This window comes from Clavelina lepadiformis, chromosome 4 (genome assembly GCF_947623445.1).
Source record: "Clavelina lepadiformis chromosome 4, kaClaLepa1.1, whole genome shotgun sequence".
Classification (NCBI taxonomy): Eukaryota; Metazoa; Chordata; class Ascidiacea; order Aplousobranchia; family Clavelinidae; genus Clavelina; species Clavelina lepadiformis.
The window spans coordinates 14609105-14633647 of NC_135243.1; the positions used below are offsets into that span (position 1 = coordinate 14609105).

Genomic DNA, 24543 nt, shown 5'->3' on the forward strand with positions numbered 1-24543 from the left:
AGGAAATTCAAAATCGCAAATAGTTGTTATAAATTTGATTGAAATATACAGCATGACTAAAATGCTTACAACACCCGGTATTCCCAGGAAGCCACCCATCCAACTACTAACCGGGTCCGAGGTTGCTTAAACTCCGAGATCGGATCTACTCAACATGGTATGGTCGTAGGCAATTTCAAATGAAAGAAAATGGCTTTTTTAATTCTACTTCGATTGCATAGGACATTCAAAAACGCAAACCGTTGCTATAAATTTAATTGAAATATACAGCATGACTAAAATGCTTACAACACCCGGTATTCCCAGGCTGTCACCCATCCAAGTACTAACCGGGCTCGAGGTTGCTTAACTTCCGAGATCAAACGAGATCGGGTCTACTCAACCTGGTATGGTCGAAGGCAATTTGAAAAGAAAGAAAATGGCTTTTTTAATTATAATTCGATTGCATAAGAAATATAAAAACGCAAAGAGTTGCTATAAAAATAATTGAAATGTACAGCATGACTAAAATGCTTACAACACCCGATATTCCCAGGCGGTCACCCATCCAAGTACTAACCGGGCCCGAGGTTGCTTAACTTCCGAGATCGAACGAGATCGGGTCTACTCAACCTGGTATGGTCGTAGGCAATTTCAAAAGAAAGAAAATGGACTTTCCACTTCTATTTCGATTGCATAGGAAATTCAAAAAAGCAAATAGTTGTTATAAATTTGATTGAAATATACAGCATGACTAAAATGCTTACAACACCCGGTATTACCAGGCAATCACACATCCAAGTACTAACCGGGCCCGAGGTTGCTTAACTTCCGAGATCGAACGAGATCGGGTCTACTCAACCTGGTATGGTCGTAGGCGATCTCAAAAGAAAGAAAATGGCCTTATGAATTCTAATTCGATTGCATAGGAAATTCAAAAAAGCAAATAGTTACTAAAAATTTAATTGAAATATACAGCATGACTAAAATGCTTATAACACACGGTATTCCCAGGCGGTCACCCATCCAAGTACTAACTGGGCCCGAGGTTGCTTGACTTCCGAGATCGAACGAGATCGGGACTATTCAACCTGGTATGGTCGTAGGTGATTTCAAAAGAAAGAAAATGGCCTTTTCAATTCTAATTCGATTGCATAGGAAATTCAAAAACGCAAACAGATGTTATAAATTTAATTGAAATATACAGCATGACTAAAATGCTTACAACACCCGGTATTCCCAGGCGGTCACCCATCCAAGTACTAACCGGGCCCGAGGTTGCTTAACTTCCGAGATCGAACGAGATCGGGTCTACTCAACCTGGTATGGTCGTAGGCGATTTTAAAACAAAGAAAAGAGCATTTTTAATTATAATTCGATTGCATAGGAAAGTAAAAATCACAAACAGTTGCTTTTAATTTAATTGAAATATACAGCATGACTCAATTGCTTATAACACCCGGTATTCCCAGGCGGTCACCCATCCAAGTACTAACCGGGCCCGAGGTTGCTTAACTTCCGAGATCGAACGAGATCAGGTCTTCTCAACCGGGTATGGTCTTAGGCGATTTCAAAAGAAAGAAAATGGCAATTTCAATTCTAATTCGATTGCATAGGAAACTCAGAAAAGCAAATTGTTGCTAAAAATTTAATTGAAATATACAGCATGATTAAAATGCTTACAGCACCCGGTATTCCCAGGCGGTCACCCATTCAAGTACTAACCGGGCCCGAGGTTGCTTAACTACCGAGATCGAACGAGATCGGGTCTACTCAACCTGATATGGTCGTAGGTGATCTCAAAAGAAAGAAAATGGCCTTATGAATTCTAATTCGAGTGCATAGGAAATTCAAAATAGCAAACAGATGTTATAAATTTAATTGAAATATACAGCATGACTAAAATGCTTACAACACACGGTATTTCCAGGCGGTCACCCATCCAAGTACTAACTGGGCCTGAGGTTGCTTAACTTCCGAGATCGGGTCTACTCAACCTGGTATGGTCGAAGGCAATTTCAAATGAAAGAAAATGGCTTTTTTAATTCTAATTCGATTGCATAGGACATTCAAAAACGCAAATAGTTGCTATAAATTTAATTGAAATATACAGCATGACTGAAATGCTTACAACACCCGGTATTCCCAAGCGGTCACCCATCCAAGTACTAACCGGGCCCGAGGTTGCTTAACTTCCGAGATCGAACGAGATCAGGTCTGCTCAACCTGGTATGGTCGTAGGCGATTTCAAAACAAAGAAAATGGCTTTTTTAATTATAATTCGATTGCATAGGAAATTCAAAAAAGCAAATAGTTGCTATAAATTTAATTGAAATATACAGCTTGACTAAAATGCTTACAACACCCGGTATTCCCAGGCGGTCACCCATCCAAGTACTAACTTTGCCCGAGGTTGCTTAACTTCCGAGATCGAACGAGATCGGGTCTACTCAAACTGGTATGGTCGTAGGCAATTTCAAAAGGAAGAAAATGGTCTTTCCACTTCTTATTCGATTGAATAGGAAATTCAAAAAAGCAAATAGTTGTTATAAATTTGATTGAAATATACAGCATGACTAAAATGCTTACAAAACCCGGTATTCCCAGGAAGCCACCCATCTAACTACTAACCGGGTCCGAGGTTGCTTAAACTCCGAGATCGGATCTACTCAACATGGTATGGTCGTAGGCAATTTCAAATGAAAGAAAATGGCTTTTTTAATTCTAATTCGATTGCATAGGACATTCAAAAACGCAAATAGTTGCTATAAATTTAATTGAAATATACAGCATGACTAAAATGCTTACAACACCCGGTATTCCCAGGCAGTCACCCATCCAAGTGCTAACCGGGCCCGAGGTTGCTTAACTTCCGAGATCGAACGAGATCGGGTCTACTCAACCTGGTATGGTCGTATGCGATTTCAAGTGAAAGAAAATGGCCTTTTCAATTCTAATTAGATTGAAAAGGACATTCAAAAAAGCAAATAGTTGGGATAAATTTGAGTGAAAGATACAGCATGACTAAAATGCTTACAAAACCCGGTATTCCCAGGCGGTCACCCATCCAAGTACTAACCGGGCCAGAGGTTGCTTAACTACCGAGTTTGGTTCTACTCAACCTGGTATGGTCGCATGCGATTTCAAATGAAAGAAAATGGCTTTTTAAATTATTATTCGATTGCATAGGAAATTCAAAAAAGAAAACAGTTACTATATATTTAATTGAAATATACAGCATGACTAAAATGCTTACAACACCCGGTATTCACAGGCGGTCACACATCCAAGTACTAACCGGGCCCGAGGTTGCTTAACTTCCGAGATCGAACGAGATCTGGTCTACTCAACCTGATATGGTCGTAAAAGATTTAGAATGAAAAAAAATGGCCTTTTCAATTCTAAATCGATTGCATAGGAAATTCAAAAAAGCAAATAGTTGTTATAAATTTGATTGAAAGATACAGCATGACTAAAATGCTTACAACACCCGGTATTACCAGGCAATCACCCATCCAAGTATTAACCGGGCCCGAGGTTGCTTAACTTCCGAGATCGGGTCTACTCAACCTGGTATGGTCGTAGGTGTTTTAAAGTGAAAGAAAATGGCTTTTTTAATTATAATTCGATTGCATAGGAAATTCAAAATCACAAACAGTTGCTATTACGTTAATTGAAATATACAGCATGACTAATATGCTTATAACACCCGGTATTCCCAGGTGGTCACCCATCCAAGTACTAACAGGGCCCGAGGTTGCTTAACTTCCGAGATCGAACGAGATCGGGTATACTCAACCTGGTATGGCCGTACGCGATTTCAAAAGAAAGAAAAGGGCATTTTCAATTATAATTCGATTGCATAGGAAAGTAAAAAACGCAAATAGTTGCTAGACATTTGATTGAAATATACAGCATGACTAAAATGCTTACAACACCCGTTATTCCCAGGCGGTCAACCATCCAAGTACTAACCGGGCCCGAGGTTGCTTAAATTCCGAGATCGTATCTACTCAACCTGGTATGGTCGAAGGCAATTTGAAAAGAAAGAAAATGGCTTTTTTAATTATAATTCGATTGCATAAGAAATATAAAAACGCAAAGAGTTGCTATAAAAATAATTGAAATGTACAGCATGACTAAAATGCTTACAACACCCGATATTCCCAGGCGGTCACCCATCCAAGTACTAACCGGGCCCGAGGTTGCTTAACTTCCGAGATCGAACGAGATCGGGTCTACTCAACCTGGTATGGTCGTAGGCAATTTCAAAAGAAAGAAAATGGACTTTCCACTTCTATTTCGATTGCATAGGAAATTCAAAAAAGCAAATAGTTGTTATAAATTTGATTGAAATATACAGCATGACTAAAATGCTTACAACACCCGGTATTACCAGGCAATCACACATCCAAGTACTAACCGGGCCCGAGGTTGCTTAACTTCCGAGATCGAACGAGATCGGGTCTACTCAACCTGGTATGGTCGTAGGCGATCTCAAAAGAAAGAAAATGGCCTTATGAATTCTAATTCGATTGCATAGGAAATTCAAAAAAGCAAATAGTTACTAAAAATTTAATTGAAATATACAGCATGACTAAAATGCTTATAACACACGGTATTCCCAGGCGGTCACCCATCCAAGTACTAACTGGGCCCGAGGTTGCTTGACTTCCGAGATCGAACGAGATCGGGACTATTCAACCTGGTATGGTCGTAGGTGATTTCAAAAGAAAGAAAATGGCCTTTTCAATTCTAATTCGATTGCATAGGAAATTCAAAAAGGCAAACAGATGTTATAAATTTAATTGAAATATACAGCATGACTAAAATGCTTACAACACCCGGTATTCCCAGGCGGTCACCCATCCAAGTACTAACCGGGCCCGAGGTTGCTTAACTTCCGAGATCGAACGAGATCGGGTCTACTCAACCTGGTATGGTCGTAGGCGATTTTAAAACAAAGAAAAGAGCATTTTTAATTATAATTCGATTGCATAGGAAAGTAAAAATCACAAACAGTTGCTTTTAATTTAATTGAAATATACAGCATGACTCAATTGCTTATAACACCCGGTATTCCCAGGCGGTCACTCATCCAAGTACTAACCGGGCCCGAGGTTGCTTAACTTCCGAGATCGAACGAGATCAGGTCTTCTCAACCGGGTATGGTCTTAGGCGATTTCAAAAGAAAGAAAATGGCAATTTCAATTCTAATTCGATTGCATAGGAAACTCAGAAAAGCAAATTGTTGCTAAAAATTTAATTGAAATATACAGCATGATTAAAATGCTTACAGCACCCGGTATTCCCAGGCGGTCACCCATTCAAGTACTAACCGGGCCCGAGGTTGCTTAACTACCGAGATCGAACGAGATCGGGTCTACTCAACCTGATATGGTCGTAGGTGATCTCAAAAGAAAGAAAATGGCCTTATGAATTCTAATTCGAGTGCATAGGAAATTCAAAAGGGCAAACAGATGTTATAAATTTAATTGAAATATACAGCATGACTAAAATGCTTACAACACACGGTATTTCCAGGCGGTCACCCATCCAAGTACTAACTGGGCCTGAGGTTGCTTAACTTCCGAGATCGGGTCTACTCAACCTGGTATGGTCGTAGGCAATTTCAAATGAAAGAAAATGGCTTTTTTAATTCTAATTCGATTGCATAGGACATTCAAAAACGCAAATAGTTGCTATAAATTTAATTGAAATATACAGCATGACTGAAATGCTTACAACACCCGGTATTCCCAAGCGGTCACCCATCCAAGTACTAACCGGGCCCGAGGTTGCTTAACTTCCGAGATCGAACGAGATCAGGTCTGCTCAACCTGGTATGGTCGTAGGCGATTTCAAAACAAAGAAAATGGCTTTTTTAATTATAATTCGATTGCATAGGAAATTCAAAAACGCAAATAGTTGCTATAAATTTAATTGAAATATACAGCTTGACTAAAATGCTTACAACACCCGGTATTCCCAGGCGGTCACCCATCCAAGTACTAACCGTGCCCGAGGTTGCTTAACTTCCGAGATCGAACGAGATCGGGTCTACTCAAACTGGTATGGTCGTAGGCAATTTCAAAAGGAAGAAAATGGTCTTTCCACTTCTTATTCGATTGAATAGGAAATTCAAAAAAGCAAATAGTTGTTATAAATTTGATTGAAATATACAGCATGACTAAAATGCTTACAAAACCCGGTATTCCCAGGAAGCCACCCATCTAACTACTAACCGGGTCCGAGGTTGCTTAAACTCCGAGATCGGATCTACTCAACATGGTATGGTCGTAGGCAATTTCAAATGAAAGAAAATGGCTTTTTTAATTCTAATTCGATTGCATAGGACATTCAAAAACGCAAATAGTTGCTATAAATTTAATTGAAATATACAGCATGACTAAAATGCTTACAACACCCGGTATTCCCAGGCAGTCACCCATCCAAGTACTAACCGGGCCCGAGGTTGCTTAACTTCCGAGATCGAACGAGATCGGGTCTACTCAACCTGGTATGGTCGTATGCGATTTCAAGTGAAAGAAAATGGCCTTTTCAATTCTAATTAGATTGAAAAGGACATTCAAAAAAGCAAATAGTTGGGATAAATTTGAGTGAAAGATACAGCATGACTAAAATGCTTACAAAACCCGGTATTCCCAGGCGGTCACCCATCCAAGTACTAACCGGGCCAGAGGTTGCTTAACTACCGAGTTTGGTTCTACTCAACCTGGTATGGTCGCATGCGATTTCAAATGAAAGAAAATGGCTTTTTAAATTATTATTCGATTGCATAGGAAATTCAAAAAAGAAAACAGTTACTATATATTTAATTGAAATATACAGCATGACTAAAATGCTTACAACACCCGGTATTCACAGGCGGTCACACATCCAAGTACTAACCGGGCCCGAGGTTGCTTAACTTCCGAGATCGAACGAGATCTGGTCTACTCAACCTGATATGGTCGTAAAAGATTTAGAATGAAAGAAAATGGCCTTTTCAATTCTAAATCGATTGCATAGGAAATTCAAAAAAGCAAATAGTTGTTATAAATTTGATTGAAAGATACAGCATGACTAAAATGCTTACAACACCCGGTATTACCAGGCAATCACCCATCCAAGTATTAACCGGGCCCGAGGTTGCTTAACTTCCGAGATCGGGTCTACTCAACCTGGTATGGTCGTAGGTGTTTTAAAGTGAAAGAAAATGGCTTTTTTAATTATAATTCGATTGCATAGGAAATTCAAAATCACAAACAGTTGCTATTACGTTAATTGAAATATACAGCATGACTAATATGCTTATAACACCCGGTATTCCCAGGTGGTCACCCATCCAAGTACTAACAGGGCCCGAGGTTGCTTAACTTCCGAGATCGAACGAGATCGGGTATACTCAACCTGGTATGGCCGTACGCGATTTCAAAAGAAAGAAAAGGGCATTTTCAATTATAATTCGATTGCATAGGAAAGTAAAAAACGCAAATAGTTGCTAGACATTTGATTGAAATATACAGCATGACTAAAATGCTTACAACACCCGTTATTCCCAGGCGGTCAACCATCCAAGTACTAACCGGGCCCGAGGTTGCTTAAATTCCGAGATCGTATCTACTCAACCTGGTATGGTCGAAGGTGGGTTCAAATGAAAGGAAATGGCTTTTTCAATTATAATTCGATTGCATAGGAAATTCAAAATCGCAAATAGTTGCTATAAATTTGATTGAAATATACAGCATGACTAAAATGCTTACAACACCCGGTATTACCAGGCGGTCACCCATCCAAGTACTAACCGGGCCCGAGGTTGCTTGACTTCCGAGATCTGGTCTACTCAACCTGGTATGGTCGTAGGTGATCTCAAAAGAAAGAAAATGGCCTTATGAATTCTAATTCGATTGCATAGGATATTCAAAGAGGCAAACAGATGTTATCAATTTAATTGAAGTATACAGCATGACTAAAATGCTTACAACACCCGGTATTCCCAGGCGGTCACCCATCCAAGTACTAACCGGGCCCGAGGTTGCTTAACTTTCGAGATCGGGTCTACTCAACCTGGTATGGTCTTAGGCGAATTCAAAAGAAAGAAAATTGCTTTTTTAATTATAATTCGTTTGCATAGGAAATTCAAAATCACAAACAATTGCTATATATTTAATTGAAATATACAGCATGACTAAAATGCTTACAACACCCGGTATTCCCAGTCGGTCACCCATCCAAGTACTAACCGGGCCCGAGGTTGCTTAACTTCCGAGATCGAACGAGATCGGGTCTACTCAACCTGGTATGGTCGTAGGTGATCTCAAAAGAAAGAAAATGGCCTTATGAATTCTAATTCGATTGCATAGGAAATTCAAAAAGGCAAACAGATGTTATCAATTTAATTGAAGTATACAGCTTGACTAAAATGCTTACAACACCCGGTATTCCCAGGCGGTCACCCATCCAAGTACTAACCGTGCCCGAGGTTGCTTAACTTCCGAGATCGAACGAGATCGGGTCTACTCAAACTGGTATGGTCGTAGGCAATTTCAAAAGGAAGAAAATGGTCTTTCCATTTCTTATTCGATTGAATAGGAAATTCAAAAAAGCAAATAGTTGTTATAAATTTGATTGAAATATACAGCATGACTAAAATGCTTACAACACCCGGTATTCCCAGGAAGCCACCCATCCAACTACTAACCGGGTCCGAGGTTGCTTAAACTCCGAGATCGGATCTACTCAACATGGTATGGTCGTAGGCAATTTCAAATGAAAGAAAATGGCTTTTTTAATTCTACTTCGATTGCATAGGACATTCAAAAACGCAAACCGTTGCTATAAATTTAATTGAAATATACAGCATGACTAAAATGCTTACAACACCCGGTATTCCCAGGCTGTCACCCATCCAAGTACTAACCGGGCTCGAGGTTGCTTAACTTCCGAGATCAAACGAGATCGGGTCTACTCAACCTGGTATGGTCGAAGGCAATTTGAAAAGAAAGAAAATGGCTTTTTTAATTATAATTCGATTGCATAAGAAATATAAAAACGCAAAGAGTTGCTATAAAAATAATTGAAATGTACAGCATGACTAAAATGCTTACAACACCCGATATTCCCAGGCGGTCACCCATCCAAGTACTAACCGGGCCCGAGGTTGCTTAACTTCCGAGATCGAACGAGATCGGGTCTACTCAACCTGGTATGGTCGTATGCGATTTCAAGTGAAAGAAAATGGCCTTTTCAATTCTAATTAGATTAAAAAGGACATTCAAAAAAGCAAATAGTTGGTATAAATTTGAGTGAAAGATACAGCATGACTAAAATGCTTACAAAACCCGGTATTCCCAGGCGGTCACCCATCCAAGTACTAACCGGGCCAGAGGTTGCTTAACTACGGAGTTTGGTTCTACTCAACCTGGTATGGTCGCATGCGATTTCAAATGAAAGAAAATGGCTTTTTAAATTATTATTCGATTGCATAGGAAATTCAAAAAAGAAAACAGTTACTATATATTTAATTGAAATATACAGCATGACTAAAATGCTTACAACACCCGTTATTCACAGGCGGTCACACATCCAAGTACTAACCGGGCCCGAGGTTGCTTAACTTCCGAGATCGAACGAGATCTGGTCTACTCAACCTGATATGGTCGTAAGAGATTTAGAATGAAAGAAAATGGCCTTTTCAATTCTAAATCGATTGCATAGGAAATTCAAAAAAGCAAATAGTTGTTATAAATTTGATTGAAAGATACAGCATGACTAAAATGCTTACAACACCCGGTATTACCAGGCAATCACCCATCCAAGTATTTACCGGGCCCGAGGTTGCTTAACTTCCGAGATCGGGTCTACTCAACCTGGTATGGTCGTAGGTGTTTTAAAGTGAAAGAAAATGGCTTTTTTAATTATAATTCGATTGCATAGGAAATTCAAAATCGCAAATAGTTGCTATAAATTTGATTGAAATATACAGCATGACTAATATGCTTATAACACCCGGTATTCCCAGGTGGTCACCCATCCAAGTACTAACAGGGCCCGAGGTTGCTTAACTTCCGAGATCGAACGAGATCGGGTATACTCAACCTGGTATGGCCGTACGCGATTTCAAAAGAAAGAAAAGGGCATTTTCAATTATAATTCGATTGCATAGGAAATTCAAAAAAGTAAACAGATGTTATAAATTCAATTGAAGTATACAGCATGACTAAAATGCTTACAACACCCGGTATTCCCAGGCGGTCAACCATCCAAGTACTAACCGGGCCCGAGGTTGCTTAACTTGCGAGATCGAACGAGATCAAGTCTGCTCAACCTGGTATGGTCGAAGGCGATTTCAAAAGAAAGAAAATAGCATTTTCAATTCTAATTCGATTGCATAGGAAATTCAAAATAAAAAATAGTTGTTACAAATTTGATTGAAATATACAGCATGACTAAAATGCTTACAACACTCTATATTCCCAGGCGGTCACCCTTCCAAGTACTAACCGGGCCCGAGGTTGCTTAACTTCCGAGATTGAACGAGATCGGGTCTACTCAACCTGGTATGGTCGTAGGTGGGTTCAAATGAAAGGAAATGGCTTTTTCATTTATAATTCGATTGCATAGGAAATTCAAAATCGCAAATAGTTGCTATAAATTTGATTGAAATACACAGCATGACTAAAATGCTTACAACACCCGGTATTCCCAGTCGGTCACCCATCCAAGTACTAACCGGGTCCTAGGTTGCTTAAATTCAGAGATCGTATCTACTCAACCTGGTATGGTCGAAGGTGGGTTCAAATGAAAGGAAATGGCTTTTTCAATTATAATTCGATTGCATAGGAAATTCAAAATCGCAAATAGTTGCTATAAATTTGATTGAAATACACAGCATGACTAAAATGCTTACAACACCCGGTATTCCCAGTCGGTCACCCATCCAAGTACTAACCGGGCCCGAGGTTGCTTAACTTCCGAGATCGAACGAGATCGGGTCTACTCAACCTGGTATGGTCGTAGGTGATCTCAAAAGAAAGAAAATGGCCTTATGAATTCTAATTCGATTGCATAGGAAATTCAAAAAGGCAAACAGATGTTATCAATTTAATTGAAGTATACAGCATGACTAAAATGCTTACAACACCCGGTATTCCCAGGCGGTCACCCATCCAAGTACTAACCGGGCCCGAGGTTGCTTAACTTCCGAGATCGGGTCTACTCAACCTGGTATGGTCTTAGGCGAACTCAAAAGAAAGAAAATTGCTTTTTTAAATATAATTCGTTTGCATAGGAAATTCAAAATCACAAAGAATTGCTATATATTTAATTGAAATATACAGCATGACTAAATTGCTTACAACACCCGGTATTCCCAGTCGGTCACCCATCCAAGTACTAACCGGGCCCGAGGTTGCTTAACTTCCGAGATCGAACGAGATCGGGTCTACTCAACCTGGTATGGTCGTAGGTGATCTCAAAAGAAAGAAAATGGCTATATGAATTCTAATTCGATTGCATAGGAAATTCAAAAAGGCAAACAGACGTTATCAATTTAATTGAAGTATACAGCATGACTAAAATGCTTACAACACCCGGTATTCCTAGGCGGTCACCCATCCAAGTACTAACCGGGCCCGAGGTTGCTTAACTTCCGAGATCGGGTCTACTCAACCTGGTATGGTCTTAGGCGAATTCAAAAGAAAGAAAATTGCTTTTTTAATTATAATTCGTTTGCATAGGAAAATCAAAATCACAAACAGTTGCTATTACGTTAATTGAAATATACAGCATGACTAATATGCTTATAACACCCGGTATTCCCAGGTGGTCACCCATCCAAGTACTAACCGGGCCCGAGGTTGCTTAACTTCCGAGATCGAAGGAGATCGGGTATACTCAACCTGGTATGGCCGTATGCGATTTCAAAAGAAAGAAAATGGCATTTTCAATTATAATTCGATTGCATAGGATATTCAAAGAGGCAAATAGTTGCTAAAAATTTAATTGAAATATACAGCATGACTAAAATGCTTACAACACCCGGTATTCCCAGGCGGTCACACATCCAAGTACTAACCGGGCCCGAGGTTGCTTAACTTCCGTGATCGAACGAGATCGGGTCTACTCAACCTGATATGGTCGTAAGAGATTTAGAATGAAAGAAAATGGCCTTTTCAATTCTAATTCGATTGCATAGGAAATTCAAAAAAGCAAATAGTTGTTATAAATTTGATTGAAAGATACAGCATGACTAAAATGCTTACAACACCCGGTATTACCAGGCAATCACCCATCCAAGTATTAACCGGGCCCGAGGTTGCTTAACTTCCGAGATCGGGTCTACTCAACCTGGTATGGTCGTAGGTGTTTTAATGTGAAAGAAAATGGCTTTTTTAATTATAATTCGATTGCATAGGAAATTCAAAATCACAAACAGTTGCTATTACGTTAATTGAAATATACAGCATTACTAATATGCTTATAACACCCGGTATTCCCAGGTGGTCACTCATCCAAGTACTAACAGGGCCCGAGGTTGCTTAACTTCCGAGATCGAACGAGATCGGGTATACTCAACCTGGTATGGCCGTACGCGATTTCAAAAGGAAGAAAAGGGCCTTTTCAATTATAATTCGATTGCATAGGAAAGTAAAAAACGCAAATAGTTGCTAGACATTTGATTGAAATATACAGCATGACTAAAATGCTTACAACACCCGTTATTCCCAGGCGGTCAACCATCCAAGTACTAACCGGGCCCGAGGTTGCTTAAATTCCGAGATCGGGTCTACTCAACCTGGTATGGTCGAAGGTGGGTTCAAATGAAAGGAAATGGCATTTTCAATTATAATTCGATTGCATAGGAAATTCAAAATCGCAAATAGTTGCTATAAATTTGATTGAAATATACAGCATGACTAAAATGCTTACAACACCCGGTATTACCAGGCGGTCACCCATCCAAGTACTAACCGGGCCCGAGGTTGCTTGACTTCCGAGATCTGGTCTACTCAACCTGGTATGGTCGTAGGTGATCTCAAAAGAAAGAAAATGGCCTTATGAATTCTAATTCGATTGCATAGGATATTCAAAGAGGCAAACAGATGTTATCAATTTAATTGAAGTATACAGCATGACTAAAATGCTTACAACACCCGGTATTCCCAGGCGGTCACCCATCCAAGTACTAACCGGGCCCGAGGTTGCTTAACTTTCGAGATCGGGTCTACTCAACCTGGTATGGTCTTAGGCGAATTCAAAAGAAAGAAAATTGCTTTTTTAATTATAATTCGTTTGCATAGGAAATTCAAAATCACAAACAATTGCTATATATTTAATTGAAATATACAGCATGACTAAAATGCTTACAACACCCGGTATTCCCAGTCGGTCACCCATCCAAGTACTAACCGGGCCCGAGGTTGCTTAACTTCCGAGATCGAACGAGATCGGGTCTACTCAACCTGGTATGGTCGTAGGTGATCTCAAAAGAAAGAAAATGGCCTTATGAATTCTAATTCGATTGCATAGGAAATTCAAAAAGGCAAACAGATGTTATCAATTTAATTGAAGTATACAGCTTGACTAAAATGCTTACAACACCCGGTATTCCCAGGCGGTCACCCATCCAAGTACTAACCGTGCCCGAGGTTGCTTAACTTCCGAGATCGAACGAGATCGGGTCTACTCAAACTGGTATGGTCGTAGGCAATTTCAAAAGGAAGAAAATGGTCTTTCCATTTCTTATTCGATTGAATAGGAAATTCAAAAAAGCAAATAGTTGTTATAAATTTGATTGAAATATACAGCATGACTAAAATGCTTACAACACCCGGTATTCCCAGGAAGCCACCCATCCAACTACTAACCGGGTCCGAGGTTGCTTAAACTCCGAGATCGGATCTACTCAACATGGTATGGTCGTAGGCAATTTCAAATGAAAGAAAATGGCTTTTTTAATTCTACTTCGATTGCATAGGACATTCAAAAACGCAAACCGTTGCTATAAATTTAATTGAAATATACAGCATGACTAAAATGCTTACAACACCCGGTATTCCCAGGCTGTCACCCATCCAAGTACTAACCGGGCTCGAGGTTGCTTAACTTCCGAGATCAAACGAGATCGGGTCTACTCAACCTGGTATGGTCGAAGGCAATTTGAAAAGAAAGAAAATGGCTTTTTTAATTATAATTCGATTGCATAAGAAATATAAAAACGCAAAGAGTTGCTATAAAAATAATTGAAATGTACAGCATGACTAAAATGCTTACAACACCCGATATTCCCAGGCGGTCACCCATCCAAGTACTAACCGGGCCCGAGGTTGCTTAACTTCCGAGATCGAACGAGATCGGGTCTACTCAACCTGGTATGGTCGTATGCGATTTCAAGTGAAAGAAAATGGCCTTTTCAATTCTAATTAGATTAAAAAGGACATTCAAAAAAGCAAATAGTTGGTATAAATTTGAGTGAAAGATACAGCATGACTAAAATTCTTACAAAACCCGGTATTCCCAGGCGGTCACCCATCCAAGTACTAACCGGGCCAGAGGTTGCTTAACTACGGAGTTTGGTTCTACTCAACCTGGTATGGTCGCATGCGATTTCAAATGAAAGAAAATGGCTTTTTAAATTATTATTCGATTGCATAGGAAATTCAAAAAAGAAAACAGTTACTATATATTTAATTGAAATATACAGCATGACTAAAATGCTTACAACACCCGTTATTCACAGGCGGTCACACATCCAAGTACTAACCGGGCCCGAGGTTGCTTAACTTCCGAGATCGAACGAGATCTGGTCTACTCAACCTGATATGGTCGTAAGAGATTTAGAATGAAAGAAAATGGCCTTTTCAATTCTAAATCGATTGCATAGGAAATTCAAAAAAGCAAATAGTTGTTATAAATTTGATTGAAAGATACAGCATGACTAAAATGCTTACAACACCCGGTATTACCAGGCAATCACCCATCCAAGTATTTACCGGGCCCGAGGTTGCTTAACTTCCGAGATCGGGTCTACTCAACCTGGTATGGTCGTAGGTGTTTTAAAGTGAAAGAAAATGGCTTTTTTAATTATAATTCGATTGCATAGGAAATTCAAAATCACAAACAGTTGCTATTACGTTAATTGAAATATACAGCATGACTAATATGCTTATAACACCCGGTATTCCCAGGTGGTCACCCATCCAAGTACTAACAGGGCCCGAGGTTGCTTAACTTCCGAGATCGAACGAGATCGGGTATACTCAACCTGGTATGGCCGTACGCGATTTCAAAAGAAAGAAAAGGGCATTTTCAATTATATATCGATTGCATAGGAAATTCAAAAAAGTAAACAGATGTTATAAATTCAATTGAAGTATACAGCATGACTAAAATGCTTACAACACCCGGTATTCCCAGTCGGTCACCCATCCAAGTACTAACCGGGTCCTAGGTTGCTTAAATTCAGAGATCGTATCTACTCAACCTGGTATGGTCGAAGGTGGGTTCAAATGAAAGGAAATGGCTTTTTCAATTATAATTCGATTGCATAGGAAATTCAAAATCGCAAATAGTTGCTATAAATTTGATTGAAATACACAGCATGACTGAAATGCTTACAACACCCGGTATTCCCAATCGGTCACCCATCCAAGTACTAACCGGGCCCGAGGTTGCTTAACTTCCGAGATCGAACGAGATCGGGTCTACTCAACCTGGTATGGTCGTAGGTGATCTCAAAAGAAAGAAAATGGCCTTATGAATTCTAATTCGATTGCATAGGAAATTCAAAAAGGCAAACAGATGTTATCAATTTAATTGAAGTATACAGCATGACTAAAATGCTTACAACACCCGGTATTCCCAGGCGGTCACCCATCCAAGTACTAACCGGGCCCGAGGTTGCTTAACTTCCGAGATCGGGTCTACTCAACCTGGTATGGTCTTAGGCGAATTCAAAAGAAAGAAAATTGCTTTTTTAAATATAATTCGTTTGCATAGGAAATTCAAAATCACAAACAATTGCTATAAATTTAATTGAAATATACAGCATGACTAAATTGCTTACAACACCCGGTATTCCCAGTAGGTCACCCATCCAAGTACTAACCGGGCCCGAGGTTGCTTAACTTCCGAGATCGAACGAGATCGGGTCTACTCAACCTGGTATGGTCGTAGGTGATCTCAAAAGAAAGAAAATGGCTATATGAATTCTAATTCGATTGCATAGGAAATTCAAAAAGGCAAACAGATGTTATCAATTTAATTGAAGTATACAGCATGACTAAAATGCTTACAACACCCGGTATTCCCAGGCGGTCACCCATCCAAGTACTAACCGGGCCCGAGGTTGCTTAACTTCCGAGATCGGGTCTACTCAACCTGGTATGGTCTTAGGCGAATTCAAAATAAAGAAAATTGCTTTTTTAATTATAATTCGTTTGCATAGGAAAATCAAAATCACAAACAGTTGCTATTACGTTAATTGAAATATACAGCATGACTAATATGCTTATAACACCCGGTATTCCCAGGTGGTCACCCATCCAAGTACTAACCGGGCCCGAGGTTGCTTAACTTCCGAGATCGAACGACATCGGGTCTACCCAACCTGGTATGGTCGTAGGCGATTTCAAATGGAAGAAACTGGCTTTTCCAATTCTAATTAGATAACATAGGACTTTTAAAAAAGCAAATAGTTGCAATAAATTTGATTGAAATATACAGCATGACTAAAATGCTTACAACAACCGGTATTGCCAGGCAATCACCCATCCAAGTACTAACCGGGCCCGAGGTTGCTTAACTTCCGGGATCGGGTCTACTCAACCTGGTATGGTCGTAGGTGTTTTCAAATGAAAGAAAATGGCTTTTTTAATTATAATTCGATTGCATAGGAAATTCAAAATCACAAACAGTTGCTATTAATTTAATTGAAATAAACAGCACGACTAAATTGCTTATAACACCCGGTATTCCAGGGCGGTCACCCATCCAAGTACTAACAGGGACCGAGGTTGCTTAACTTCCGAGATCGAACGAGATCAGGTCTTCTCAACCGGGTATGGTCGTAGGCGATTTCAAAAGAAAGAAAATGGCAATTTCAAGTATAATTCGATTGCATAGGAAATTAAGAAAAACAAAATGTTGCTAAAAATTTAATTGAAATATACAGCATGACTAAAATGCTTACAGCACCCGGTATTCCCAGGCGGTCACCCATTCAAGTACTAACCGGGCCCGAGGTTGCTTAACTTCCGAGATCGAACGAGATCGGGTCTACTCAACCTGGTATGGTCGTAGGTGATCTCAAATAAAAGAAAATGGCCTTATGAATTCTAATTCGAGTGCATAGGAAATTCAAAATGGCAAACAGATGTTATAAATTTAATTGAAATATACAGCATGACTAAAATGCTTACAACACCCGGTATTCCCAGGCGGTCACCCATCCAAGTACTAACCGGGCCCGAGTTTGCTTAACTTCCGAGATCGGGTCTACTCAACCTGGTATGGTCGTAGGCGTTTTCAAATGAAAGAAAGTGGCTTTTTTAATTTTAATTCGATTGCATAGAAAATATAAAAACGCAAACAGTTGCTATAAATTTAATTGAAATATACAGCATGACTGAAATGCTTACAACACCCGGTATTCCCAAGCGGTCACCCATCCAAGTACTAACCGGGCCCGAGGTTGCTTAATTTCCGAGATCGAACGAGATCGGGTCTATTCAACCTGGTATGGTCGTAGGCGATTTCAAATGGAAGAAAATGCGAATTTCAATTCTAATTCGATTGCATAGGAAATTAAAAAAAGCAAAATGTTGCTAAAAAATTAATTGAAATATACAGCATGACTAAAATGCTTACAGCACCCGGTATTCCCAGGCGGTCACCCATTCAAGTACTAACCGGGCCCGAGGTTGCTTAACTTCCGAGATCGAACGAGATCGGGTCTACTCAACCTGGTATGGTCGTAGGTGATCTCAAAAGAAAGAAAATGGCCTTATGAATTCTAATTCGATTGCATAGGAAATTCAAAAAGGCAAACAGATGTTATCACTTTAATTGAAGTATACAGCATGACTAAAATACTTACAACACCCGGTATTCCCAGGCGGTCACCCATCCAAGTACTAACCGGGCCCGAGGTTGCTTAACTTCCGAGATCGGGTCTACTCAACCTGGTATGGTCTTAGGCGAATTCAAAAGAAAGAAAATTGCTTTTTTAATTATAATACGTTTGCATAGGAAATTCAAAATCACAAACAGTTGCTATATATTTAATTGAAATATACAGCATGACTAAATTGCTTACAACACCCGGTATTCCCAGTCGGTCACCCATTCAAGTACTAACCGGGCCCGAGGTTGCTTAACTTCCGAGATCGAACGAGATCGGGTCTACTCAACCTGGTATGGTCGTAGGTGATCTCAAAAGAAAGAAAATGGCCTTATGAATTCTAATTCGAGTGCATAGGAAATTCAAAATGGCAAACAGATGTTATAATTTTAATTGAAATATACAGCATGACTAAAATGCTTACAACACCCGGTATTCCCAGGCGGTCACCCATTCAAGTACTAACCGGGCCCGAGTTTGCTTAACTTCCGAGATCGGGTCTACTCAACCTGGTATGGTCGTAGGCGTTTTCAAAAGAAAGAAAATGGCTTTTTTAATTTTAATTCGATTGCATAGAAAATATAAAAACGCAAACAGTTGCTATAAATTTAATTGAAATATACAGCATGACTGAAATGCTTACAACACCCGGTATTCCCAGGCGGTCACCCATCCAAGTACTAACCGGGCCCGAGGTTGCTTAATTTCCGAGATCGAACGAGATCGGGTCTACTCAACCTGGTATGGTCGTAGGCGATTTCAAATGGAAGAAAATGCGAATTTCAATTCTAATTCGATTGCATAGGAAATTAAAAAAAGCAAAATGTTGCTAAAAATTTAATTGAAATATATAGCATGACTAAAATGCTTACAGCACCCGGTATTCCCAGGCGGTCACCCATTCAAGTACTAACCGGGCCCGAGGTTGCTTAACTTCCGAGATCGAACGAGATCGGGTCTACTCAACCTGGTATGGTCGTAGGTGATCTCAAAAGGAAGAAAATGGCCTTATGAATTCTAATTCGATTGCATAGGAAATTCAAAAAGGCAAACAGATGTTATCAATTTAATTGAAGTATACAGCATGACTAAAATACTTACAACACCCGGTATTCCCAGGCGGTCACCCATCCAAGTACTAACCGGGCCCGAGGTTGCTTAACTTCCGAGATCGGGTCTACTCAACCTGGTATGGTCTTAGGCGAATTCAAAAGAAAGAAAATTGCTTTTTTAATTATAATACGTTTGCATAGGAAATTCAAAATCACAAACAGTTGCTATATATTTAATTGAAATATACAGCATGACTAAATTGCTTACAACACCCGGTATTCCCAGTCGGTCACCCATCCAAGTACTAACCGGGCCCGAGGTTGCTTAACTTCCGAAATCGAACGAGATCGGGTCTACTCAACCTGGTATGGTCAAAGGCTATTTGAAAAGAAAGAAAATGGCTTTTTTAATTATAATTCGAATGCATAAGATATATAAAAACGCAAAGAGTTGCTATAAAAATAATTGAAATGTACAGCATGACTAAAATGCTTACAACACCCGATATTCCCAGGCGGTCACCCATCCAAGTACTAACCGGGCCCGAGGTTGCTTAACTTCCGAGATCGAACGAGATCGGGTCTACTCAACCTGGTATGGTCGTATGCGATTTCAAGTGAAAGAAAATGGCCTTTTCAATTCTAATTCGATTGCATAGGACATTCAAAAAAGCAAAGAGTTGGTATAAATTTGAGTGAAATATACAGCATTACTAAAATGCTTACAAAACCCGGTATTCCCAGGCGGTCACACATCCAAGTACTAACCGGGCCCGAGGTTGCTTAACTTCCGAGATCGAACGAGATCGGGTCTACACAACCTGATATGGTCGTAAGAGATTTAGAATGAAAGAAAATGGCCTTTTCAATTCTAATTCTATTGCATAGGAAATTCAAAAAAGCAAATAGTTGTTATAAATTTTGGCTGAAAGATACAGCATGACTAAAATGCTTACAACACCCGGTATTACCAGACAATCACCCATCCAAGTATTAACCGGGCCCGAGGTTGCTTAACTTCCGAGATCGGGTCTACTCAACCTGGTATGGTCGTAGGCGTTTTAAAGTGAAAGAAAATGGCTTTTTTAATTATAATTCGATTGCATAGGAAATTCAAAATCACAAACAGTTGCTATTACGTTAATTGAAATATACAGCATGACTAATATGCTTATAACACCCGGTATTTCCAGGTGGTCACCCATCCAAGTACTAACCGGGCCCGAGGTTGCTTAACTTCCGAGATCGAACGAGATCGGGTATATTCAACCTGGTATGGTCGTACGCGATTTCAAAAGAAAGAAAAGGGCATTTTCAATTATAATTCGATTGCATAGGAAAGTAAAAAACGCAAATAGTTAATAGACTTTTGATTGAAATATACAGCATGACTAAAATGCTTACAACACCCGTTATTCCCAGGCGGTCAACCATCCAAGTACTAACCGGGCCCGAGGTTGCTTAACTTCCGAGATCGAACGAGATCAATTCTGCTCAACCTGGTATGGTCGTAGGCGATTTCAAAAGAAAGAAAATGTCATTTTCAATTCTAATTCGATTGCATAGGAAATTCAAAATAAAAAATAGTTGTTATAAATTTGATTGAAATATACAGCATGACTAAAATGCTTACAACACCCTGTATTCCCAGGCGGTCACTCATCCAAGTACTAACCGGGTCCTAGGTTGCTTAAATTCCAAGATCGTATCTACTCAACCTGGTATGGTCGAAGGTGGGTTCAAATGAAAGAAAATGGCTTTTTTAATTCTAATTCGATTGCATAGGACATTCAAAAACGCAAACCGTTGCTATAAATTTAATTGAAATATACAGCATGACTAAAATGCTTACAACACCCGGTATACCCAGACAGTCACCCATCCAAGTACTAACCGGGCCCGAGGTTGCTTAACTTCCGAGATCGAACGAGATCGGGTCTACTCAACCTGGTATGGTCGAAGGCTATTTGAAAAGAAAGAAAATGGCTTTTTTAATTATAATTCGATTGCATAGAAATATAAAAACGCAAAGAGTTGTTATAAAAATAATTGAAATGTACAGCATGACTAAAATGCTTACAACACCCGGTATTCCCAGGCGGTCACCCATCCAAGTACTAACCGGGCCAGAGGTTGCTTAACTTCCGAGTTTGGTTCTACTCAACCTGGTATGGTCGCATGCGATTTCAAATGAAAGAAAATGGCTTTTTAAATTATTATTCGATTGCATAGGAAATTCAAAACAGGAAACTGTTGCTATATATTTAATTGAAATATACAGCATGACTAAATTGCTTACAACACCCGGTATTCCCAGGCGGTCACACATCCAAGTACTAACCGGGCCCGAGGTTGCTTAACTTCCGAGATCGAACAAGATCGGGTCTACTCAACCTGATATGGTCGTAAGAGATTTAGAATGAAAGAAAATGGCCTTTTCAATTCTAATTCGATTGCATAAGAAATTCAAAAAAGCAAATAGTTGTTATAAATTTTGGCTGAAAGGTACAGCATGACTAAAATGCTTACAACACCCGGTATTACCAGGCAATCACCCATCCAAGTATTAACCGGGCCCGAGGTTGCTTAACTTCCGAGATCGGGTCTACTCAACCTGGTATGGTCGTAGGCGTATTAAAGTGAAAGAAAATGGCTTTTTTAATTATAATTCGATTGCATAGGAAATTCAAAATCACAAACAGTTGCTATTACGTTAATTGAAATATACAGCATGACTAATATGCTTATAACACCCGGTATTCCCAGGTGGTCACCCATCCAAGTACTAACCGGGCCCGAGGTTGCTTAACTTCCGAGATCGAACGAGATCGGGTATATTCAACCTGGTATGGTCGTACGCGATTTCAAAAGAAAGAAAAGGGCATTTTCAATTATAATTCGATTGCATAAGAAAGTAAAAAATGCAAATAGTTGCTAGACATTTGATTGAAATATACAGCATGACTAAAATGCTTACAACACCCGTTATTCCCAGGCGGTCAACCATCCAAGTACTAACCGGGCCCGAGGTTGCTTAACTTCCGAGATCGAACGAGATCAAGTCTGCTCAACCTGGTATGGTCGTAGGCGATTTCAAAAGAAAGAAAATGTCATTTTCAATTCTAATTCGATTGCATAGGAAATTCAAAATAAAAAATAGTTGTTATAAATTTGATTGAGATATACAGCATGACTAAAATGCTTACAACACCCTGTATTCCCAGGCAGTCACTCATCCAAGTACTAACCGGGTTTTAGGTTGCTTAAATTCCAAGATCGTATCTACTCAACCTGGTATGGTCGAAGGTGGGTTCAAATGAAAGAAAATGGCTTTTTCAATTATAATTCGATTGCATAGGAAATTCAAAATCGCAAATAGTTGCTATAAATTTAATTGAAATATACAGCATGACTAAAATGCTTACAACACCTGGTATTCCCAGGAGGTCACCCATCCAAGTACTAACCGGGCCCGAGGTTGCTTAACTTCCAAGATCGAACGAGATCGGGTCTACTCAACCTGGTATGGTCGTAGGCGATTTCAAATGGAAGAAAATGGGAATTTCAATTCCAATTCGATTGCATAGGAAATTAAAAAAAGCAAATTGTTGCTAAAAATTTAATTGAATTATACAGCATGACTAAAATGCTTACAGCACCCGGTATTCCCAGGCGGTCACCCATTCAAGTACTAACCGGGCCCGAGGTTGCTTAACTTCCGAGATCGAACGAGATCGGGTCTACTCAACCTGGTATGGTCGTAGGTGATCTCAAAAGAAAGAAAATGGCCTTATGAATTCTAATTCGATTGCATAGGAAATTCAAAAAGGCAAATAGATGTTATAAATTTAATTGAAGTATACAGCATGACTAAAATGCTTACAACACCCGGTATTCCCAGGCGGTCACCCATCCAAGTACTAACCGGGCCCGAGGTTGCTTAACTTCCGAGATCGGGTCTACTCAACTTGGTATGGTCTTAGGCGAATTCAAAAGAAAGAAAATTGCTTTTTTAATTATAATTCGTTTGCATAGGAAATTCAAAATCACAAACAGTTGCTATATATTTAATTGAAATATACAGCATGACTAAATTGCTTACAACACCCGGTATTCCCAGTCGGTCACCCATCCAAGTACTAACCGGGCCCGAGGTTGCTTAACTTCCGAGATCGAACGAGATCGGGTCTACTCAACCTGGTATGGTCGTAGGCGATTTCAATTGAATGAAAATGGCCTTTTCAATTCTAATTAGATTGCATAGGACATTCAAAAGAGCAAATAGTTGTTATAAATTTGATTGAAAGATACAGCATGGCTAAAATGCTTACAACACCCGGTATTACCAGGCAATCACTCATCCAAGTACTAACCGGGCCCGAGGTTGCTTAACTTCCGAGATCGGGTCTTCTCAACCTGGTATGGTCGTAGGCGTTTTCAAATGAAAGAAAATGGCTTTTATAATTATAATTCGATTGCATAGGAAATTCATAAACGCAAACAGTTGCTATAAATTTAATTGAAATATACAGCATGACTAAAATGCTTACAACACCCGGTATTCCCAGGCGGTCACCCATCCAAGTACTAACCGGGCTCGAGGTTGCTTAACTTCCGAGATCGAACGAGATCGGGTCTACTCAACCTGGTATGTTCGAAGGCAATTTGAAAAGAAAGTAAATGGCTTTTTTAATTATTATTCGATTATATAAGAAATATAAAAACGCAAAGAGTTGCTATAAAAATAATTGAAATGTACATCATGACTAAAATGCTTATAACACCCGGTATTCCCAGGCGGTCACCCATCCAAGTACTAACCGAGTCCGAGGTTGCTTATTTTCCGAGATCGTATCTACTCAACCTGATATGGTCGTAGGTGGGTTCAAATGAAAAAAAATGGTCTTTCCAATTCTAATTCGATTGCATAGGAAATTCAAAAACGCAAACAGTTGCTATAAATTTAATTGAAATATACAGCATGACTAAAATGCTTACAACACCCACTATTCCCAGGCGATCACCCATCCAAGTACTAACTGGGCCCGAGGTTGCTTAATTTCCGAGATCGAACGAGATCGGGTCTACTTAACCTGGTATGGTCGTAGGCAATTTCAAAAGAAAGAAAATGGCCTTTTCAATTCTAATTCTATTGCATAGGAAATTCAAAAAAGCAAATAGTTGCTAAAAATTTAATCGAAATATACAGCATGACTAAAATGCTTACAGCACCCACTATTCCCAGGCGATCACCCATCCAAGTACTAACAGGGCCCGAGGTTGCTTAACTTCGGAGAAAGAACGAGATCGGGTCTACTCAACCTGGTATGGTCGTAGGCAACGTCAAAAGAAATAAAATGGCTTTTTCAATTATAATTCGATTGCATA

General features: G+C 39.5%; 37 non-coding genes and 51 pseudogenes across 37 annotated transcripts; all 88 read right to left on the reverse strand.

The window, feature by feature from the left end:
* Window positions 1-281: 281 nt before the first annotated feature.
* LOC143456227 (5S ribosomal RNA) lies at window positions 282-400 on the reverse strand (annotated as a pseudogene).
* A 110-nt stretch (window positions 401-510) lies between these two features.
* Window positions 511-629, reverse strand: LOC143453585 (5S ribosomal RNA). Its single transcript, XR_013115245.1, has one exon. It is a non-coding gene; the product is annotated as a 5S ribosomal RNA (ribosomal RNA).
* A 110-nt stretch (window positions 630-739) lies between these two features.
* Window positions 740-858, reverse strand: LOC143455992 (5S ribosomal RNA; annotated as a pseudogene).
* Window positions 859-968: 110 nt separating this feature from the next.
* Window positions 969-1087, reverse strand: LOC143456524 (5S ribosomal RNA; annotated as a pseudogene).
* A 110-nt stretch (window positions 1088-1197) lies between these two features.
* LOC143454474 (5S ribosomal RNA) lies at window positions 1198-1316 on the reverse strand. Its single transcript, XR_013116094.1, has one exon. It is a non-coding gene; the product is annotated as a 5S ribosomal RNA (ribosomal RNA).
* Window positions 1317-1426: 110 nt separating this feature from the next.
* Window positions 1427-1545, reverse strand: LOC143455131 (5S ribosomal RNA). Its single transcript, XR_013116723.1, has one exon. It is a non-coding gene; the product is annotated as a 5S ribosomal RNA (ribosomal RNA).
* Window positions 1546-1655: 110 nt separating this feature from the next.
* On the reverse strand, window positions 1656-1774 carry LOC143455773 (5S ribosomal RNA; annotated as a pseudogene).
* Window positions 1775-2103: 329 nt separating this feature from the next.
* On the reverse strand, window positions 2104-2222 carry LOC143454001 (5S ribosomal RNA). Its single transcript, XR_013115647.1, has one exon. It is a non-coding gene; the product is annotated as a 5S ribosomal RNA (ribosomal RNA).
* A 110-nt stretch (window positions 2223-2332) lies between these two features.
* Window positions 2333-2451, reverse strand: LOC143455493 (5S ribosomal RNA; annotated as a pseudogene).
* Window positions 2452-2780: 329 nt separating this feature from the next.
* Window positions 2781-2899, reverse strand: LOC143455162 (5S ribosomal RNA). The gene has a single exon (XR_013116753.1). It is a non-coding gene; the product is annotated as a 5S ribosomal RNA (ribosomal RNA).
* Window positions 2900-3228: 329 nt separating this feature from the next.
* LOC143456340 (5S ribosomal RNA) lies at window positions 3229-3347 on the reverse strand (annotated as a pseudogene).
* A 329-nt stretch (window positions 3348-3676) lies between these two features.
* On the reverse strand, window positions 3677-3795 carry LOC143454880 (5S ribosomal RNA). The gene has a single exon (XR_013116484.1). It is a non-coding gene; the product is annotated as a 5S ribosomal RNA (ribosomal RNA).
* A 110-nt stretch (window positions 3796-3905) lies between these two features.
* Window positions 3906-4014, reverse strand: LOC143457333 (5S ribosomal RNA; annotated as a pseudogene).
* Window positions 4015-4124: 110 nt separating this feature from the next.
* LOC143453586 (5S ribosomal RNA) lies at window positions 4125-4243 on the reverse strand. The gene has a single exon (XR_013115246.1). It is a non-coding gene; the product is annotated as a 5S ribosomal RNA (ribosomal RNA).
* Window positions 4244-4353: 110 nt separating this feature from the next.
* LOC143455993 (5S ribosomal RNA) lies at window positions 4354-4472 on the reverse strand (annotated as a pseudogene).
* A 110-nt stretch (window positions 4473-4582) lies between these two features.
* LOC143456527 (5S ribosomal RNA) lies at window positions 4583-4701 on the reverse strand (annotated as a pseudogene).
* Window positions 4702-4811: 110 nt separating this feature from the next.
* LOC143454486 (5S ribosomal RNA) lies at window positions 4812-4930 on the reverse strand. The gene has a single exon (XR_013116105.1). It is a non-coding gene; the product is annotated as a 5S ribosomal RNA (ribosomal RNA).
* A 110-nt stretch (window positions 4931-5040) lies between these two features.
* LOC143456036 (5S ribosomal RNA) lies at window positions 5041-5159 on the reverse strand (annotated as a pseudogene).
* Window positions 5160-5269: 110 nt separating this feature from the next.
* On the reverse strand, window positions 5270-5388 carry LOC143455774 (5S ribosomal RNA; annotated as a pseudogene).
* Window positions 5389-5498: 110 nt separating this feature from the next.
* Window positions 5499-5607, reverse strand: LOC143457431 (5S ribosomal RNA; annotated as a pseudogene).
* Window positions 5608-5717: 110 nt separating this feature from the next.
* Window positions 5718-5836, reverse strand: LOC143454002 (5S ribosomal RNA). The gene has a single exon (XR_013115648.1). It is a non-coding gene; the product is annotated as a 5S ribosomal RNA (ribosomal RNA).
* A 110-nt stretch (window positions 5837-5946) lies between these two features.
* LOC143455002 (5S ribosomal RNA) lies at window positions 5947-6065 on the reverse strand. Its single transcript, XR_013116601.1, has one exon. It is a non-coding gene; the product is annotated as a 5S ribosomal RNA (ribosomal RNA).
* A 329-nt stretch (window positions 6066-6394) lies between these two features.
* LOC143453742 (5S ribosomal RNA) lies at window positions 6395-6513 on the reverse strand. Its single transcript, XR_013115397.1, has one exon. It is a non-coding gene; the product is annotated as a 5S ribosomal RNA (ribosomal RNA).
* A 329-nt stretch (window positions 6514-6842) lies between these two features.
* LOC143456341 (5S ribosomal RNA) lies at window positions 6843-6961 on the reverse strand (annotated as a pseudogene).
* Window positions 6962-7290: 329 nt separating this feature from the next.
* Window positions 7291-7409, reverse strand: LOC143454881 (5S ribosomal RNA). Its single transcript, XR_013116485.1, has one exon. It is a non-coding gene; the product is annotated as a 5S ribosomal RNA (ribosomal RNA).
* A 110-nt stretch (window positions 7410-7519) lies between these two features.
* LOC143457455 (5S ribosomal RNA) lies at window positions 7520-7628 on the reverse strand (annotated as a pseudogene).
* A 110-nt stretch (window positions 7629-7738) lies between these two features.
* On the reverse strand, window positions 7739-7847 carry LOC143457342 (5S ribosomal RNA; annotated as a pseudogene).
* Window positions 7848-7957: 110 nt separating this feature from the next.
* Window positions 7958-8066, reverse strand: LOC143457093 (5S ribosomal RNA; annotated as a pseudogene).
* Window positions 8067-8176: 110 nt separating this feature from the next.
* Window positions 8177-8295, reverse strand: LOC143454386 (5S ribosomal RNA). The gene has a single exon (XR_013116012.1). It is a non-coding gene; the product is annotated as a 5S ribosomal RNA (ribosomal RNA).
* A 110-nt stretch (window positions 8296-8405) lies between these two features.
* Window positions 8406-8524, reverse strand: LOC143455003 (5S ribosomal RNA). The gene has a single exon (XR_013116602.1). It is a non-coding gene; the product is annotated as a 5S ribosomal RNA (ribosomal RNA).
* A 329-nt stretch (window positions 8525-8853) lies between these two features.
* LOC143456228 (5S ribosomal RNA) lies at window positions 8854-8972 on the reverse strand (annotated as a pseudogene).
* A 110-nt stretch (window positions 8973-9082) lies between these two features.
* On the reverse strand, window positions 9083-9201 carry LOC143458005 (5S ribosomal RNA). Its single transcript, XR_013117646.1, has one exon. It is a non-coding gene; the product is annotated as a 5S ribosomal RNA (ribosomal RNA).
* A 329-nt stretch (window positions 9202-9530) lies between these two features.
* Window positions 9531-9649, reverse strand: LOC143456485 (5S ribosomal RNA; annotated as a pseudogene).
* A 329-nt stretch (window positions 9650-9978) lies between these two features.
* On the reverse strand, window positions 9979-10097 carry LOC143454882 (5S ribosomal RNA). Its single transcript, XR_013116486.1, has one exon. It is a non-coding gene; the product is annotated as a 5S ribosomal RNA (ribosomal RNA).
* Window positions 10098-10207: 110 nt separating this feature from the next.
* On the reverse strand, window positions 10208-10326 carry LOC143455980 (5S ribosomal RNA; annotated as a pseudogene).
* A 110-nt stretch (window positions 10327-10436) lies between these two features.
* LOC143456986 (5S ribosomal RNA) lies at window positions 10437-10555 on the reverse strand (annotated as a pseudogene).
* Window positions 10556-10884: 329 nt separating this feature from the next.
* LOC143454387 (5S ribosomal RNA) lies at window positions 10885-11003 on the reverse strand. The gene has a single exon (XR_013116013.1). It is a non-coding gene; the product is annotated as a 5S ribosomal RNA (ribosomal RNA).
* Window positions 11004-11113: 110 nt separating this feature from the next.
* On the reverse strand, window positions 11114-11222 carry LOC143456881 (5S ribosomal RNA; annotated as a pseudogene).
* Window positions 11223-11332: 110 nt separating this feature from the next.
* On the reverse strand, window positions 11333-11451 carry LOC143454388 (5S ribosomal RNA). Its single transcript, XR_013116014.1, has one exon. It is a non-coding gene; the product is annotated as a 5S ribosomal RNA (ribosomal RNA).
* Window positions 11452-11561: 110 nt separating this feature from the next.
* On the reverse strand, window positions 11562-11670 carry LOC143457048 (5S ribosomal RNA; annotated as a pseudogene).
* Window positions 11671-11780: 110 nt separating this feature from the next.
* LOC143454040 (5S ribosomal RNA) lies at window positions 11781-11899 on the reverse strand. The gene has a single exon (XR_013115683.1). It is a non-coding gene; the product is annotated as a 5S ribosomal RNA (ribosomal RNA).
* A 110-nt stretch (window positions 11900-12009) lies between these two features.
* LOC143455948 (5S ribosomal RNA) lies at window positions 12010-12128 on the reverse strand (annotated as a pseudogene).
* Window positions 12129-12457: 329 nt separating this feature from the next.
* Window positions 12458-12576, reverse strand: LOC143455829 (5S ribosomal RNA; annotated as a pseudogene).
* A 110-nt stretch (window positions 12577-12686) lies between these two features.
* On the reverse strand, window positions 12687-12795 carry LOC143457158 (5S ribosomal RNA; annotated as a pseudogene).
* Window positions 12796-12905: 110 nt separating this feature from the next.
* On the reverse strand, window positions 12906-13014 carry LOC143457343 (5S ribosomal RNA; annotated as a pseudogene).
* Window positions 13015-13124: 110 nt separating this feature from the next.
* Window positions 13125-13233, reverse strand: LOC143457094 (5S ribosomal RNA; annotated as a pseudogene).
* Window positions 13234-13343: 110 nt separating this feature from the next.
* LOC143454389 (5S ribosomal RNA) lies at window positions 13344-13462 on the reverse strand. Its single transcript, XR_013116015.1, has one exon. It is a non-coding gene; the product is annotated as a 5S ribosomal RNA (ribosomal RNA).
* A 110-nt stretch (window positions 13463-13572) lies between these two features.
* LOC143455004 (5S ribosomal RNA) lies at window positions 13573-13691 on the reverse strand. The gene has a single exon (XR_013116603.1). It is a non-coding gene; the product is annotated as a 5S ribosomal RNA (ribosomal RNA).
* Window positions 13692-14020: 329 nt separating this feature from the next.
* Window positions 14021-14139, reverse strand: LOC143456229 (5S ribosomal RNA; annotated as a pseudogene).
* A 110-nt stretch (window positions 14140-14249) lies between these two features.
* Window positions 14250-14368, reverse strand: LOC143458006 (5S ribosomal RNA). The gene has a single exon (XR_013117647.1). It is a non-coding gene; the product is annotated as a 5S ribosomal RNA (ribosomal RNA).
* A 329-nt stretch (window positions 14369-14697) lies between these two features.
* LOC143456486 (5S ribosomal RNA) lies at window positions 14698-14816 on the reverse strand (annotated as a pseudogene).
* A 329-nt stretch (window positions 14817-15145) lies between these two features.
* On the reverse strand, window positions 15146-15264 carry LOC143454883 (5S ribosomal RNA). Its single transcript, XR_013116487.1, has one exon. It is a non-coding gene; the product is annotated as a 5S ribosomal RNA (ribosomal RNA).
* Window positions 15265-15593: 329 nt separating this feature from the next.
* On the reverse strand, window positions 15594-15712 carry LOC143454553 (5S ribosomal RNA). The gene has a single exon (XR_013116170.1). It is a non-coding gene; the product is annotated as a 5S ribosomal RNA (ribosomal RNA).
* Window positions 15713-15822: 110 nt separating this feature from the next.
* LOC143456882 (5S ribosomal RNA) lies at window positions 15823-15931 on the reverse strand (annotated as a pseudogene).
* A 110-nt stretch (window positions 15932-16041) lies between these two features.
* Window positions 16042-16160, reverse strand: LOC143454194 (5S ribosomal RNA). The gene has a single exon (XR_013115829.1). It is a non-coding gene; the product is annotated as a 5S ribosomal RNA (ribosomal RNA).
* A 110-nt stretch (window positions 16161-16270) lies between these two features.
* Window positions 16271-16379, reverse strand: LOC143456883 (5S ribosomal RNA; annotated as a pseudogene).
* Window positions 16380-16489: 110 nt separating this feature from the next.
* On the reverse strand, window positions 16490-16608 carry LOC143455503 (5S ribosomal RNA; annotated as a pseudogene).
* Window positions 16609-16937: 329 nt separating this feature from the next.
* LOC143456865 (5S ribosomal RNA) lies at window positions 16938-17056 on the reverse strand (annotated as a pseudogene).
* Window positions 17057-17166: 110 nt separating this feature from the next.
* LOC143454867 (5S ribosomal RNA) lies at window positions 17167-17285 on the reverse strand. The gene has a single exon (XR_013116471.1). It is a non-coding gene; the product is annotated as a 5S ribosomal RNA (ribosomal RNA).
* Window positions 17286-17395: 110 nt separating this feature from the next.
* On the reverse strand, window positions 17396-17504 carry LOC143456723 (5S ribosomal RNA; annotated as a pseudogene).
* A 110-nt stretch (window positions 17505-17614) lies between these two features.
* Window positions 17615-17733, reverse strand: LOC143457987 (5S ribosomal RNA). Its single transcript, XR_013117629.1, has one exon. It is a non-coding gene; the product is annotated as a 5S ribosomal RNA (ribosomal RNA).
* Window positions 17734-17843: 110 nt separating this feature from the next.
* LOC143454869 (5S ribosomal RNA) lies at window positions 17844-17962 on the reverse strand. The gene has a single exon (XR_013116473.1). It is a non-coding gene; the product is annotated as a 5S ribosomal RNA (ribosomal RNA).
* Window positions 17963-18072: 110 nt separating this feature from the next.
* LOC143457013 (5S ribosomal RNA) lies at window positions 18073-18181 on the reverse strand (annotated as a pseudogene).
* A 110-nt stretch (window positions 18182-18291) lies between these two features.
* On the reverse strand, window positions 18292-18410 carry LOC143454764 (5S ribosomal RNA). The gene has a single exon (XR_013116373.1). It is a non-coding gene; the product is annotated as a 5S ribosomal RNA (ribosomal RNA).
* A 110-nt stretch (window positions 18411-18520) lies between these two features.
* On the reverse strand, window positions 18521-18629 carry LOC143456856 (5S ribosomal RNA; annotated as a pseudogene).
* A 110-nt stretch (window positions 18630-18739) lies between these two features.
* On the reverse strand, window positions 18740-18858 carry LOC143454203 (5S ribosomal RNA). The gene has a single exon (XR_013115838.1). It is a non-coding gene; the product is annotated as a 5S ribosomal RNA (ribosomal RNA).
* Window positions 18859-18968: 110 nt separating this feature from the next.
* Window positions 18969-19087, reverse strand: LOC143454870 (5S ribosomal RNA). The gene has a single exon (XR_013116474.1). It is a non-coding gene; the product is annotated as a 5S ribosomal RNA (ribosomal RNA).
* Window positions 19088-19197: 110 nt separating this feature from the next.
* On the reverse strand, window positions 19198-19306 carry LOC143457014 (5S ribosomal RNA; annotated as a pseudogene).
* A 110-nt stretch (window positions 19307-19416) lies between these two features.
* LOC143455459 (5S ribosomal RNA) lies at window positions 19417-19535 on the reverse strand (annotated as a pseudogene).
* Window positions 19536-19645: 110 nt separating this feature from the next.
* On the reverse strand, window positions 19646-19764 carry LOC143458007 (5S ribosomal RNA). The gene has a single exon (XR_013117648.1). It is a non-coding gene; the product is annotated as a 5S ribosomal RNA (ribosomal RNA).
* A 110-nt stretch (window positions 19765-19874) lies between these two features.
* LOC143455999 (5S ribosomal RNA) lies at window positions 19875-19993 on the reverse strand (annotated as a pseudogene).
* Window positions 19994-20104: 111 nt separating this feature from the next.
* On the reverse strand, window positions 20105-20213 carry LOC143457426 (5S ribosomal RNA; annotated as a pseudogene).
* A 110-nt stretch (window positions 20214-20323) lies between these two features.
* LOC143453623 (5S ribosomal RNA) lies at window positions 20324-20442 on the reverse strand. The gene has a single exon (XR_013115284.1). It is a non-coding gene; the product is annotated as a 5S ribosomal RNA (ribosomal RNA).
* Window positions 20443-20552: 110 nt separating this feature from the next.
* On the reverse strand, window positions 20553-20671 carry LOC143456188 (5S ribosomal RNA; annotated as a pseudogene).
* A 329-nt stretch (window positions 20672-21000) lies between these two features.
* LOC143455617 (5S ribosomal RNA) lies at window positions 21001-21119 on the reverse strand (annotated as a pseudogene).
* Window positions 21120-21228: 109 nt separating this feature from the next.
* LOC143457353 (5S ribosomal RNA) lies at window positions 21229-21337 on the reverse strand (annotated as a pseudogene).
* A 110-nt stretch (window positions 21338-21447) lies between these two features.
* Window positions 21448-21566, reverse strand: LOC143455695 (5S ribosomal RNA; annotated as a pseudogene).
* Window positions 21567-21677: 111 nt separating this feature from the next.
* On the reverse strand, window positions 21678-21786 carry LOC143457377 (5S ribosomal RNA; annotated as a pseudogene).
* Window positions 21787-21896: 110 nt separating this feature from the next.
* Window positions 21897-22015, reverse strand: LOC143457471 (5S ribosomal RNA). The gene has a single exon (XR_013117167.1). It is a non-coding gene; the product is annotated as a 5S ribosomal RNA (ribosomal RNA).
* A 110-nt stretch (window positions 22016-22125) lies between these two features.
* On the reverse strand, window positions 22126-22244 carry LOC143455488 (5S ribosomal RNA; annotated as a pseudogene).
* A 329-nt stretch (window positions 22245-22573) lies between these two features.
* Window positions 22574-22692, reverse strand: LOC143453591 (5S ribosomal RNA). The gene has a single exon (XR_013115251.1). It is a non-coding gene; the product is annotated as a 5S ribosomal RNA (ribosomal RNA).
* A 110-nt stretch (window positions 22693-22802) lies between these two features.
* Window positions 22803-22921, reverse strand: LOC143454871 (5S ribosomal RNA). Its single transcript, XR_013116475.1, has one exon. It is a non-coding gene; the product is annotated as a 5S ribosomal RNA (ribosomal RNA).
* A 110-nt stretch (window positions 22922-23031) lies between these two features.
* LOC143457172 (5S ribosomal RNA) lies at window positions 23032-23140 on the reverse strand (annotated as a pseudogene).
* A 110-nt stretch (window positions 23141-23250) lies between these two features.
* On the reverse strand, window positions 23251-23369 carry LOC143453640 (5S ribosomal RNA). The gene has a single exon (XR_013115301.1). It is a non-coding gene; the product is annotated as a 5S ribosomal RNA (ribosomal RNA).
* Window positions 23370-23479: 110 nt separating this feature from the next.
* On the reverse strand, window positions 23480-23588 carry LOC143457135 (5S ribosomal RNA; annotated as a pseudogene).
* A 110-nt stretch (window positions 23589-23698) lies between these two features.
* LOC143455784 (5S ribosomal RNA) lies at window positions 23699-23817 on the reverse strand (annotated as a pseudogene).
* Window positions 23818-24146: 329 nt separating this feature from the next.
* LOC143455525 (5S ribosomal RNA) lies at window positions 24147-24265 on the reverse strand (annotated as a pseudogene).
* Window positions 24266-24375: 110 nt separating this feature from the next.
* LOC143457345 (5S ribosomal RNA) lies at window positions 24376-24494 on the reverse strand (annotated as a pseudogene).
* Between the last annotated feature and the right edge of the window lie 49 nt (window positions 24495-24543).